This window comes from Protopterus annectens, chromosome 2.part1 (assembly GCF_019279795.1).
Source record: "Protopterus annectens isolate FY-2018-M chromosome 2.part1, PAN1.0, whole genome shotgun sequence".
In the NCBI taxonomy this organism is placed as follows: Eukaryota; Metazoa; Chordata; order Ceratodontiformes; family Protopteridae; genus Protopterus; species Protopterus annectens.
Window position 1 is genome coordinate 1621501409 of NC_056729.1, and position 15013 is coordinate 1621516421.

Below are 15013 nucleotides of genomic sequence, written 5' to 3' on the forward strand. Positions count from 1 at the left end.
TGGGGGGGGGGGGGGGGGCTTAAAAGTGGTAAATGCATTGATACCTTACAAGAAAAAATAATTTCTGCCTTTTCTCTAAATGTCACAGAAATCTTTGATACTACATTTAAGTTAATGTAACATATAAATTATTATAAATAACATTTAAAGCATAGCATTTTAATATTATGTTGCTGCTTATGTAAGTTTGGCAGAAGATTTGACAATTGCCTTTAAACCCTTCTTCTTCTCCTTTCGGCTGCTCCCATTAGGGGTCTCCACAGCCGATCATCTGTTTCCATTTCTTCCTGTCCTCTGCATCTTGCTCTGTCACACCAACCACCTGCATGTCCTTTCTCACCACATCCATAAACCTTATCTTAGGCCTTCCTCTTTTCCTGTTACCTGGTAGCTTCATCCTTAGCATCTTTTTCCCAATATAGTCTGCATCCCTTCTCAGCACATGTCCAAACCAACGTAATCTTGCCTCTCTGGCTTTGTCTCCAAACCTTCCAACCTGGGCTGACCCTCTAATATACTTGTTCCTAATCCTGCCACCCTTGCCACACCCAGTGCAACTCTTAACATCTTTAACTCTGCCACGTCCAGCTCTGACTCCTGCCTCTTTGTCAATGCCACCATCTACAATCCATATACCATAGCTGGTCTCACTACCCTCTTGTAGACCTTCCCTTTCACTCTTACTGGTACTCGTCTGTCACAAATCACTCCTGACACTCTTCGCCACCCACTCCATCCTGCCTGTACTCTCTTCTTCACCTCTCTTCCACGCTCACCATTACTCTGAACTGTTGATCCCAAGTATTTAAACTCATCCACCTTCACCATCTCTACTTCCTGCATCCTCACCATTCCTCTACCCTCCCTCTCACTTACACACATATATTCTGTCTTAGTTATGCTGACCTTCATTCCTCTTCTCTCTAGAGCATATCTCCACCTCTCCAGGGTCTCCTCCACCTGTTCCCTACTCTCACTATGGATCACAATGTCATCTGCAAACATCATAGTCCACAGGGACTCCTGTCTGATCTCATCTATCAAACTGTCCATCACCATTGCAAATAAGAAAGGGCTCAGAGCTGATACTTGACGTAATCCCACCTCCACCTTAAACTCATCCGTCACTCCCACAGCAGATCTCACCACTGTCACACTACCCTCGTACATATCTTGTACTACTCTTACATACTTCTCTGACACTCCCGACTTCCTCATACAATACCACAACTCCTCTCTAGGCACCCTGTCATATGCTTTCTCTAAGCCCACAAAGACACAATGCAACTCCTTCTGACCTTCTCTGTACTTCTCCATCAACACTCTCAGAGCAAACATCTCATCTGTAGTGCTCTTTCCTGGCATGAAACCATACTGCTGATCACTAATCATCAGTTCCCTTCTTAACCTAGCTTCCACTACTCTTTCCCATAACTTCATGCTGTGACTGATCAATTTAATCCCTCTGTAGTTACTACAGCTCTGCACATCACCCTTATTCTTAAAAATTGGTACCAAAACACTTTTTCTCCATTCCTCAGGCAGCCTTTAAACCCCTGACTGATCTAATTTCTTTGTCTGGCTATGAAAGGGTGGTGTTAAATTCTCCTCTCCTCTGCAATAAAAACAGTGGGAAACAGTTCAACAGCTTTCTGTCTGTTTTGTATATCAGCTGCTGTGTTTCTGACATTAGCAGGATTAGTTGCCCATCTAAGATTGACAGCAGTACCTGACAGGGTATGCTATAGATTTAACTGTGCCTATGAAGTGTCATGCAGGTGGAGATGAATTTCTCTGCAAAGTATGTGAGAAGTTGAGTTTAAAAAAAAGTAGGTGGGCTTTCCCTTCCTTTGACTCCAATGCAAGGAAATAAAAGTTTAAAAAAGTACAGGCAGATTTCCGGTACCTACATAATGCTGGAACCATATTGTAGGGAGAAAAGAAACCTAACAATTGAGTTAAACTGTATGAGAGGGTGAAGTTTTCCTTTAATTTAGGCCAGCATGATCGAATCATCTCCCAGGACAAATCAGGCAGCTACAGACATTCAAAGCCTTAAAATGGAGCTCATAGAATATCTTTTGAGCAATGCAACTGCTTTAGGGAATCAGACTGACATAATATTTATTATTGTGTTACATTTAACTGTTAATATTCCTTTAGATAAAATATCCACATTCAATCTACTTTTGTGGTGTGGGGAAAAGAGACAATCGTTTTGACAAAGCAGTAGTTAGACAGTGACTCAAATGGTGTGACATTTTAACAACAGTAAAATTTCTGTTAAAACTAATCATATTATTTCCTTTTCTGTACTCTATTAATATTAAAGTTCTATGTTGCTTTTTTAAAAGTATAAATCAGTTTTCTTAGTTTCAGTTATTTTGTAGCTGCATTTTTATATTATCTTCTGTTTCATTGTGTTCTTAATGGGCTGAGTCTAAAAAGGACTTAAGGACCAGTTCATCTATCTAGCTAATAAGTAAATAACCTGGCATGAATGTGAACAGAATAATGTCATCATCATCATTTGAAAAGGTGGCTAGATGTTGATACTGAAATAAAATTCATCAAATCTTCATCTTCTGTCTAGTATTAATTTCACTGAATGTGTGCAAGAGGTTAGCTATGCTTCAGCTGTCCTCCTTCAAAGTCAGATGCTAGAATAATTATTCTGATGTGATTTTATCAACCAAAGAGTCACCTTCTCATACGGCCCCATTTTTTTATTGAGTATACTGTTAAAACTGGTTTTCATTTTTTCATTTTCATTAAAACAACTTTGTAAAAACATCATGATTACATATAATACCTAACCTCAAACAGAAATTTATACAAATAATAATAATAGTATGTGCAGGGCCAGCAAGAAAGGACAATCTTAGTATGACCTTATACCTACTTTCAACTATTAGAATCAACATCTACATTATAGGGTACCACCTTTAAAACCATCCCATCTTTGTGGGCCTTCTACTTACTCTTATGTTCTAGCCACCACCCCCATACTCTGTCCTCCCACTGTTGGGATCTCCTATTGCCCAAGCCACAAGCAAACTTCCTAGCTTACGTTATTTTCTTTACTTACACAAAATCGCAACATATCCTCAAGCTCCTAATCATTTTTCTAGCCCATTTCATGCTGTGTACATACAGTAAATCCTCTCCCCCAGTTCCTCTCTCTTTCAGGACCTGTCCTATCTAGTACAGACTTTCCCCTAGCCCAATATCAACATCCAGCCTAAACTCACCTCCCGAGCTGTCAGATGGGAAAAAGGTTCTCCAAAGTTCTGGACCAAAATCAAAAGTATATCCAGGAGCTATACTAGCTCATTGCCACAGCTGCAACCACACACACACACACACACACACACACACACACACACACACACACACACACACACACACACACACACACACACAAAAATAATTTAAGTAACCATTAACTTAGGGTCTATGTTTACCGATCAAAATGAACGTTCATCGAATGCCCATTCATCGCATATAGACCATCAAATATTCCATTCCTCAAAATGCCAAATAATCATACAGAAGCTTATCAAACTATCATAGTTGGCCAACATAAAGGGAACAGAATGGAATATGTACTTACCGGTAAGTAGGAATAAGGGAACATGCCCTTTCTCCACTGTAGTGCAATCTCAGAGTTGGTATATATAATTAGCGTGGGGTGTGGAGGGACCAGACCCCCACATAAGGAGGGTACAATGTTTACCAAATCCTCCTCTTGTGGGAGGCTGCACCCCCTCACACCCCCAGCTAATTATATATATCTACTCTGGGATTGCACTACAGTGGGGAAAGAGCAAGTTTCCTTATTCCTACTTACCAGTAAGTGCGTACTCTGTTCTGTTCTCTTTATGTTGGCCAGCTATGATCATTCAATGAACCTCTGTATGATCATTTGGCCTTTTGAGGAATGGCAGTTTCGATGATCTATGTACAATGAACTTTCTGTTTGACTGGTAAACATATTATCTTAATCTCTAGGCAGCAGCATCTCTGTACTGTAATGCCTGACAGTCTCTCTAACCTTTTTTGCATCTCTTTGATCTGGAACAATAGTCCTCTGACACATCTGCTCAGAATCTGTAGGGCAGCAGATATTTTACCACCATAGCATGCTCCTTGCACATACCTCTCTCCCTCTTCTAGCTTTCACTACTATCTAGTTACTTACTAAAGTTTCACACTTCTTACATCAGTTTTATTTATTTCTAACATCTATATTGCAATATTCCTTACCGGTGCCTTATAAGTCATACCTAATGTTTGCTTGTTACATATATTTCACATGAATTGTTTGCATGCTAAATGCTTTATACTTGGAATTTAATTTCATGTGTAATGTCACAACAGTGATAATAAAGAACAGTGCTAATAAAGAACAATTACCTATTTGCATCTAGATGTCTTAAGAACTATGTATGTAATGTATCTTTGTAAAATATTTGTTTTCTAATGAGTATCTTAAATGTATCTGCTAGAGCTTATCTTTGCTGAAAATTGGCTTTGCCCAGTCTGACTTTCTTGGTCAAGTAACACAAATAAATAAATATGTATGTGCTTCATCCTCCACTAATGAAACAGTGAAGACTTTATCTCCATTTTTCATTGTATAGTCAGTTTAGTTGCTGTTATTAAAAAGTATAAGTCAAAATGATAAAAGTAGATAAACAGATTCTTCAGTCTAAACCATGCTGACTAAAAGAGAAACATGGCTTTAGCAGATTATGCTTTCTAAATTTTATGAGTATGCAAAATTGCTATGAACTTCTCAACAACATCAAATAAACAGAAAGTTAGGGAAGTCTCAAAATTTATCACCAAGCAACTAGATATTTAGTCTACCCCCTATCTTTTCTGTAAGATTAGCTTCAGTAGAGGTGGCCAGCACTCACACTAAGCCTGTCATATGTTTCCCTTCCTTGTTGGCCCTGGTAAAGCTATCATAATTAATTCCCATTTCCCAAAGTCTATGTGCTCTACGCAACTGTTGTAATGCCACAGTCCCACCAGGATGTCCTATACACATTTATTAGAACTGCCCCTGTCTTTCTGTCCCTGTGGTAATCCTTTTGTTGAAACATCTTGTTTAAATAACTCCAGATACTCCCTGTTAGTGAATGGTCTCTCCTTAAAGCCCTTCTTATGGCAGTTAGGCATTTCTTTTTTCAAGAGTGTTTGTCAGTTAATAGATCTCTGACACAATGTGCCATTTTTGGAAGGAGCGTATCATATTCCTAAGCACAAAAAATGTCACAGCCACTGAGAGCAACAGCTACTTGCTAATATCTTTATTTCATTCTTTAACCAAATTGACAGAAAAAACAGTAAACCTGTTTACTTGATAGAGCACTCCTTTCATATGTTCAAAGGTAAGTATTGGACTAGCTACTCCTATGGGGCATTTTAAGCCTCGCCAATTTTCCATTCAAAAGTGAGAATCAAGCCCTATACCTTGTATCTGGTGAGGACAATACCTTAACCATTATACCAACCTCCAACCTTTTAACTTACCAGAGTTGTTTTAGGTTGGGTACTGGATGGATACTGGAGTTAATTTAGAACATGAATACAAGTGCAGAGGAGAAATGAAGTTATTCAAATTGTTTCACAACAGGAATAGCATACCTACATTTCTTTGTAATTCTTAAATTGGCAAGTTAACTTATTCTGATGCTACGACCTTAAATGTAATCCTCCTTTTGTAAAATGCAATTACTTGTTAATGATTGTTTTCTCTAAATACTCTAGTATCTGTAAACAACAGGTATATCCTGATTCAGTATGTCTTCAGACCAAGGGTTTTCACTGAACATTTTCCATATTTGCTCATGTAATGCTGTCACTGTTCCTGCTTACTATTTTTAATATTTGCTACATCTTGGGCACCTACAAGATTTTTGTGTCTCTAACCACATCAGATAATTAATCACCTGTGAGATGCACAATGTTTGCATCCTTACATATACTTGGCTTTAAAATTACTTTACAGAATACACAGAATTTATTGAGGTTGAGCAAAATTTCACTGTGCTGCAGTCCTCACTTGAAGTGTACAAAGGCATGGTCAAAGGCATGCATCTGTAGAGGGCATGTAGAATGTGGATGATGCAATGTTCTACTACTCATCATATGACTTAGCTTTTGTAATTGACACCCATTAATCTCAATTGAAAATGGCTTCCCAACAAAAACCTCATTGTTCACTACTGCATAAAAATATGGTATGTTCATTAAATTCCAAATAGGGTCCTAACATAGCAAACCCACTGAGCAGTGGATCACCAGCAGGACCCACCATTGAGGCAGTCAGTAATGGTGTATATTGATGTTTTCGTGAGGTTTATCAGCAAACTGACTCAAATGATGCATCTGCCAACATCAGAAAGACTAATCAATTATTGGATGCTTTCTTAAGAGTCAGCACTACCTTTTTCAAGGGGACAGACACAACAAAATTACATTTCTGCTTCCTCTATTGATGACCCACTCACTAGGCTGAATAAGGAGAAAGTTACTGTTAGCTGCCTGTCGGGTGCCAGGATCCGCCACATAACACAAACACTCAGGTCACTCCAGAACAAGTACAGATATGACTCTGTCATTGTACATGTTGGTGTGAATGACCTGAGCCGTACCTCTCTGGACTACATGAAAAGAGACATGGAAGAGCTCTCTGATCACGTAGCCCAGGCCGGTATGAATCTGACCCTGAGTAGCATCCTGCCCTCACCAAGAATGATACCACGGTATAAAGAAAAAATTCTTGATTTCAATAATTGGTTAAGTTTCTGGTGTCATTCAAAGGGGATCCAGTGTCTGCCTGCCTGGGATGACATGCTCGACAAGCCATGCTGCTTCACTAGAGATGGCTTGCACCTGTCACCCTTAGGCTTTCGAATACTGGCCAAGGCTCTTGCCACCCCCATAGTGCCTTTCTTAGGCAAGGCTCAAAAGACAAACCCACCACTGTAAATAGCACAAGTAACAAAAAACTGAGGGTAATGCTACTCAATGCCAGAAGTCTAAACCTCAAAATGCATGCACTCGAGGCACTCCTCAGTATGGAGAAAATCGATATATGTGCAGTAACAGAAACCTGGTTTAAGGATCCAGAGAGCACCCCAGCACTACCAGGCTACAACTTATACCATACATTTCGGCCACAGAAACCAAACCGAAATGCAAAAGGCGGGGGTGTATCCATATTCATCAAGGATACCCACACCTCCAGGTTAGTGGCACAGCACGATGCTTCAGAGATCATCCACATGCAACTAACAATGGGCAAAACTGCAATTGAAATTGTAGCTTGCTACAGATCACCCACCATGTCTCAGGACCCCCATTCCACATTTCTGGAAACACTGGGAAACATAAAGGTCCTATCAAACACCCTAATATTGGGTGATTTCAATTACCCAAACATTAACTGGGAGAACTACTCAAGTACTAACTCCCTTGCCCAACTTTTCCTAGAATTTATAAACTCAAACACCCTGGTTCAACTGGTCAACACTCCAACCAGAGGTGACAACATATTGGACCTGGTCATCACCAACATGGGTGACCAGTGTTCCACACCAGAGGTCAACCCCTCACTGGTTAGATCTGACCATAAACAAATCACTTTGGATATCCATATTACACCCCTACCCCCGGACAAGAAAACCACCGTGAAAAACTTTTCATAAGCAAACTTTACATTGCTTAAGACCAAGGTGGAAAGTTTCAAAGCCCCCATGCTGAAGGATAACACTGTCCAAGCTGCAAAATCCTTTACTAATGCATTCTACAGGCAGCTACAAGAATGCATGGATCGTGCCATCCCAAGCCACACCAAGACTTACTCCTCCAAGAAAAGGAAACCAGTCTGGTGGACTCCTGCCATAAACAAGCTATACAAGAGAAGGAGGAAACTACTACAGAAAAGAGTAAAACCCTAAGAAGGGAAGACATCCCTGATAAGTATCAGCAAGATATGCTCCCTCATAAAATCATCCAAGGTGAGTTTTGAAAGAAAAATTGCCAAGGACTCCAAAGATAACCACAAGGCATTCTTTAGCTATGTCAATAATCTAAGTGGCAATGCTCAGGAATCTGGGGACACAAGTAGATAGTAATCTCACCTTTGATAATCACATTGCCAAAGTGGTTAGAAAATCCTTCTACATGGCCCACCTAATCACAAAAGGGTTCGCATCCAGATCAAAAGTGGTCATTGTGCCCCTCTACTCATCACTCATCAGACCCATCATAGAGTACAACGCCCCATTTGGGATGTACCTTACAAGACACCTGCAACAGCTGGAAATACCACAGAAGGACCTCACCAAGAGGATCACTGGCCTCAAACAGATGCCCTATGTAGCTTGACTGAAGAAATTCCAGTTGTACTCGGTTGCATACCGCCTACTCAGAGGTGATCTCTGCCTGACATACAAGGCCATGTCTAACCCAGAATTGATGGACATGCTCCACCTAAAGAAAACCTTATCCCCTCGAGCCACATGCTCTAGGGATCTAAACCTCACCACAACAATAAATAGGACGTGCTGGAGGGATAGATTCCTGTTCCAGAGACTTGCCATGCTTTGGAACAAGATCCCAATCTACATTAGGCAGAGCTCCTTGCTAACACTCTTCAAAAGAAACCTTGACGAGTGGACGGGAAACAGAACGTTTACGTCGGGGATCACTTCAGTGGCTCTGCTGGACAGAGGCACAGGGAATTAATCTAAGGGAGCAGCGAAAGCCAACACATTCTGGCTAGGCTTATAAATGCCTTCAGGCAGATAGCCTAGTACCCACCTATGAACCTATGAACCTATGAACCTATGAACCTATATCTGGTGCTCCTAGGCTCATTAATCTCATTAGCTTAAATGTCTAAGACTGATGGCCTCTCAGCCATCTAACCAAGTCTGACAGTCACATTCATTGACCATCTGACACAGGTGCCAAGCACTAGAACCACTGATATGACTCCCTGTCCATTGTCCATGCTTGGTTGAATAGGATTAGCAGATTCTACTACTTATAGCTAGCTACTGCCTCCAGATGCTTTAGAAAGCATGCAAATAACATAATAGTCTCATGTGTAGGCACAAACAACCAGGGCACTAAGATCCTTAGCTGCCAGACTGTTATTAGACCATGGAATTTATAAAGTACTCCGTGTGAATTCCCTGCTTTGAAATTACAAAATGTGATTCCTTTAAAAACTCTATCAAAAGTCAATTAATAGCAGGTAGCAGTTGCCACTGCTGATACTTAACCCTCTTTTCTACAGCATAATTCTCAGCCAGTTGCCTCCATTGCTTCCATGAAACTGACCTAAATCTGATTTCACTTTTTTCTTTTCTATCACTGTCTTACTCTGTGATATGTCTCTGTTTTTCAAAACTTCTACTCATTGACTATAAATATGAATCCTCTTTCCCTTTATATCAATATTACAAGGGCAGTTTAATTCAAGGACTGTCCTACTATAGTGTTCAGTGAAACAATTGTAAAATACACGCCAAGTTTGTCTTAGGTGTACATCATTGTCCAAGCATTGCAAAAGCTAAATGACTAACAATCACTATCAGATCTAATTTCATTCTTAATTTTCTTACTTTTAGATTAATAAATTAAAAAGTACTGCCCTTCCATAAAAACACCCTTATGATATAGGATACAAACTATAACCTTAGAAACAATGACACTCCTCTATTACATTATAATTTGACTTCTACTAAAAAGACTTTCTGTAAATTGTTTCCAGAATATTGGAATGACATTAGAAGTAATATAATATGTTAATAATTTCATTATCTTAAAAAAATTAAAAACAAATTAAATGTCATTTAATAAAACAGGTACAATGTGACTTGTTTCCAAGACACAGCTTAATTTCCCTTATAATAACATATGACATAGTTATGATCAAATTCACTATAATTTTACTTTCTGTTACATCATCTGCACTGAAAATTAACACTGTTGCATTACACACACCTGCCATTCATACACTACCACCTATCCACTATCCTTCTCCATTTTACCGCAAAATATCCATTAGTTATTCTCCATGTCAGGAGCGGCCTTAGGTCAACTGGTGCCCTAGGCAAAAAGGCTCCATGGCGCACCCCACCATACCACACGGTGCTCCCATCCTAGTCTACCTACACCAAATAAATACTGGAAAAGCTCCCCTACTACAGCGGTGCCCTAGATGGCCGCCTAGTTGGCCTATGCCTAAGGTCCCTGTTGCAGTATCTTTCAAGGTAACTTATACATTTTTAAATTTTACTTCTTAAAACACACATCTCTCTCTTTCTCTCTCTCTCTCTCTATATATATATATATATATATATATATATAGATATATATATATATGTGTGTGTGTGTGTGTGTGTGTGTGTGTGTGTGTGTGTATGATGTATTTATTTGTGTATGTGTGTGTATGTATATATATATATATATATATATATATATATATATAGTTCCCCTTTACAATCCTGAAATACTGAAATCTTGAATTTCAGTATCTCGGGACCGTAAAGGCGAAAACCAAAAATGTTGAAAGTGCATAAGCACAAATTCGAATATCTTGAATCCGTGCTTATGCAGTGCTGCAATGGAACAGGAAGTGTTAGGCCGGGATTTTTTACGGAAGTGAAGGTAAGTGAGTGTATGTGAGTGTTTTTGTAAGTTGTGCATGTGGGTTAGGGTAGAGTGGTGAAAGTATGAGTGAGTGCTGGATGTGTTTGTGTTTGTGTGTGTGTGTGTGTGTGTGTGTGTGTGTGTGTGTGTGTGTGAGGGAGTGTGGAATGTCTGCGTGTGAATAATGCATTTCTTTACTGTTCGTGCGATCTCAGAGTTGGTATATATAAGTAGGGGTGTGTGGGGGGCACGGCCCCCCCACATGGGGGGTGCAGGGGGGCTTCCCCCCTGCGTTGATGTAGTGTAGGATTGTGTAGTTTGTGTGTTGTGGGTTGAATGGTGTGCGTGTTGTGTGGTGTATGGTTTGTGTATGTTCGGGATTGTATTTTTCGTGATTGTGTGTTTCGGGATTGTGGGCCGTTCGACTTTATAGTTTTGAGATACTGAAATTCGAGATTTCAGTATTTTGAGATTATAAAGGGGAACTATATATATATATATATATATATATATATATATATATATATATATATATATATATATATATATATATATATATATATACATATATAAATAGATAGATATAGATATTGAGATGATATAGATATATCAATGTATCTATATGGGTTCACTTTATAATCTCGAAATACTGAAATCTTGAATTTCAGTATCTCGAGACTATAATAGCAAAAACTGAGTTACGAGAAAGACCACATAACCGAATCCAGAAATGTCGAATTAGTGGTTATGGTGGTGCGCTGTGTTACTGGACAGCTGGAGACTGAGGTAAGTATTTACATTTTAAGTGTTTTGGGTAGGGATTTTATTGTATGTTAGTGTTGTGGGAAGTTATAGGTGTAGGTTAAGGTGTGTAGGTAAGAGTGTGAGTGTGTAAATGTAGAGAATGGTGTTGTTTGTATATATGTGATGTGTGTTTATGCAAGGGGAATGTAGATTGTGTAGTGGTGGGTTTCGTGTCTGTGTCAGTTTTAGTGTGACCTTGGAGTTGGTATATATAAGTAGCGGGGGTACAGCGGTGCTTGCCCCCTGTATATATGTAGGGTAGGTGTGTGTCTTTGTGTTGTTTTGTTTGTGTGTGTTTTGCTTGTTTGTTGTAGTGTGGGGAGGAAGTCATATGTGTGTTTGTGTGGTGTAGGTTGTGTTTACAAATCGCAGTTTTGAATTTCGCAGTTTTGGGGTTTTGGTATTTTGATTTTTTGGGTTTATAGTCTCGAGATACTGAAATTCGATATTTCAGTATTTCAAGATTATAAAGTGGATCTATATATATATATATATATATATATATATATATATTTATGTATGTATATATATATATATATATATATATATTATATACATATATATATATATATATATATATATATATATATATATATATATTATACTTTTGATACACAAAATTAGTATGAGTAGCTATATCATGTATCTTATTTAGACTTTTCATACTAGGTTGTTGTAATTAATTCAGTTGCTCTTTAACTGACTTAGTGTATTAGAATACCTTTAACTGGTGCTCGTACTACAGGACTACTAACTACCTCTGCCAGACTACAAACGTCCCTTTGGCTGATTATACAGCTCATGATTTAATGCAGCTTTCACAATGGTTCTAGTAGCCAATTACAGTTCTTATTATGATGATTCTTCCTTTTCTCTCTTTATTATGGCATACACTTTCTTTGTCTTCTCCTAACTTTAAAATACAGCAATAAGTCCTGTATGCATCTTCACGTTATGTTTTGTACATTTTAAAGTCTACTTTTATATCTATAAAATACTATAAAATATCACTTTTCGTCATTCCTCTCAACCTCTTAGTGTAAGAAATCTAGACAAAGTTTGACATAACGGAGGAACAAAGGCCCAAAAATAGATACAGCTATTAAATATTGCTCTTATAAACTTAAAAAGCTGATAGAATAAAATAGTTTGTGTTAACATGCATTTTCTGAAGGATATAAAGTCAAAAACTCAATGTATGTCATTATTTAGTGACTTCAATTCTCAGATCATCCCAGTGATTTGCCAGAAAAGCCACAAATTTTATGAGGAAAAGGCCGAAAATATGAGGCAAAAATCTGGATAGTTAAGAGGTATGCTTCTCTTGCTCTTAAATATTACTTAGTTCTAAAATCTGGCTATATTAACCATGTATCTTTACTTTAAATTTTATATCTGTAAACTATTCCTCTTATTTTCATGGACTTTTTTCCTATATACCAAATGGCCTGGGTTGTAGCTGAAAACAGTCTTCAGATCAATTTATTTACCTGGTAAGCAAATATAAAATAAAAGGTAAATTATACCATGACCCCCCCATTAATATTCCAAAATGTGCACGCTGATTGGTCAGCGTGCATGTTGTAAATCGACTTATACTAATGGAAAAAGGTCCGGTCGCCCGGACTTTTTCCATTAGTATAAGTCTTTTTTAAAACACTGCCTCGCTATGTTAAAGGAGTTTAACATAGCGACACAGGTTTAAAAAAAGCAACGGAGATCTCTGTTGCTTTTTTTTAAGCTATCTCGCTATGTTAAACTCCTTTAACATAGCGACACAGTGTGTAAAAAGCAACGGAGATCTTGCTTTCTCCATTGCTTTTTTTTTTAACCTGTTTTGCTATGTTAAATGGGTTTAACATAGCGAGATAGCTTTAAAATAAGCAACGGAGATCTCCGTTGCTTATTTTAAAGCTGTCTCGCTATGTTAAACCCATTTAACATAGCGAAACAGTTTGTAAAAAGCAACAGCGATCTTGCTTTCTCCGTTGCTTTTTTCAAAACTGTCTCGCTATGTTAAATGGGTTTAACATAGCGAGATAGCTTTAAAATAAGCAACGGAGATTCTCCGTTGCTTTTTTTAAAGCTGTCTTGCTATGTTAAACCCATTTAAAATAGCAAAACAGTAAAAAGCAACCGAGATCTTGCTTTCTCCATTGCTTTTGCCCACAGCTCTGATGTACTGTGTAGGCATGCGCAGTACATCAGAACTTCCGCAGAATACCAGACAGCTGCGGAAGGGCAGCAAGGAGGCATTATACAATGCCATTATTTAAGAAAAGTAATTATTTTTTTTCTTAAATAATGTCATTGTATAATAGCAATAACCCACTTCTGGGTGTGGGTAATGCTGGATTTACCCACGGTTGGCCTTGTTTGGTCCCGAGGGTGAAGCCCGAGGGACCAAACCACACCAACCGTGGGTAAATCCAGCATTACCCACACCCAGGCATGGGTTATTGCTATAATAGACACTGCATCTATAATTCAACCAGAGATTATCTGCCATGACCTCTGGAACCAATAGCTAATATGGATATATGTCCCAAGCTCACAGAGTAGACTTTCACAGTAATCTATACTTTTAGCTGGACTTTACATGCCTACCTACAATCATCTATATGCCTGTACTATATTGTGAGATCTAAAACCTTTTTAACCAACCTCTCTGTACCACTTTAAATCAATGAAGCTTCTTGGTAAAGCTATTTTGCAGAACAAACAAAAGCTACTTCTATATTTTCCAAATACATAGTCAAATTCTAATGAAACTCAGATGAAGTTTATTTCATAAAAAAGCTTCCATATCTTACACTAATTAATTATCTAGTTTATTGTCTTAAATGGAGTAATTAGTTATGTCTGACTAACTTTGGAATCTTAGTCATGTAGGTATGAAATTATCTCCTACTGTAATAAAATTTACCATTCTTCTATTGTTCCTTTAGATATACAAATATTGGTAGCTGGTGATTTATACAGAATAATGTGTATTCTCATGTGCAACGTGATAGCTTTCTAGGTATACAATATTAGGGTCTATATTACATTGTCGAAAACTGACAATATCGAATCTGATATTGTCGACACGACAATAGCGAACGCTTAGAATATTGAACGTGTAAACGGAAATCTCTGTAAGGGGATATTTCCATTTACTTCAATGTAGTGTGGTCTTGGAGTTGGTATATTTAAGTAGCAGGGGGGGTGTGGGGCGCAACCCCCCTGCCTACACCCTTTTGTTTTATTTGTTTTGGTTTACTAACTGTTTTAATGATGATTCACTGTTTTACTACTTCGATCAGTAGTGTTCGATGTATACTGATTCAAAGTGGTAAACCTTCGATCATCTGATATAGACCCCAATATTACATGTGCATACTGAAACTGCAATTAGCATCACATATCAACGTTGTTTTTTCCTGCGAAAATATTGCTGTTTATTGAGTTACTCTGGTTCATAGGTTCATAGGTCGGTACTAGGCTTTCGGCCCTAGGGTCTATACAAGCCTAGCCATAACAATTCCCTGGC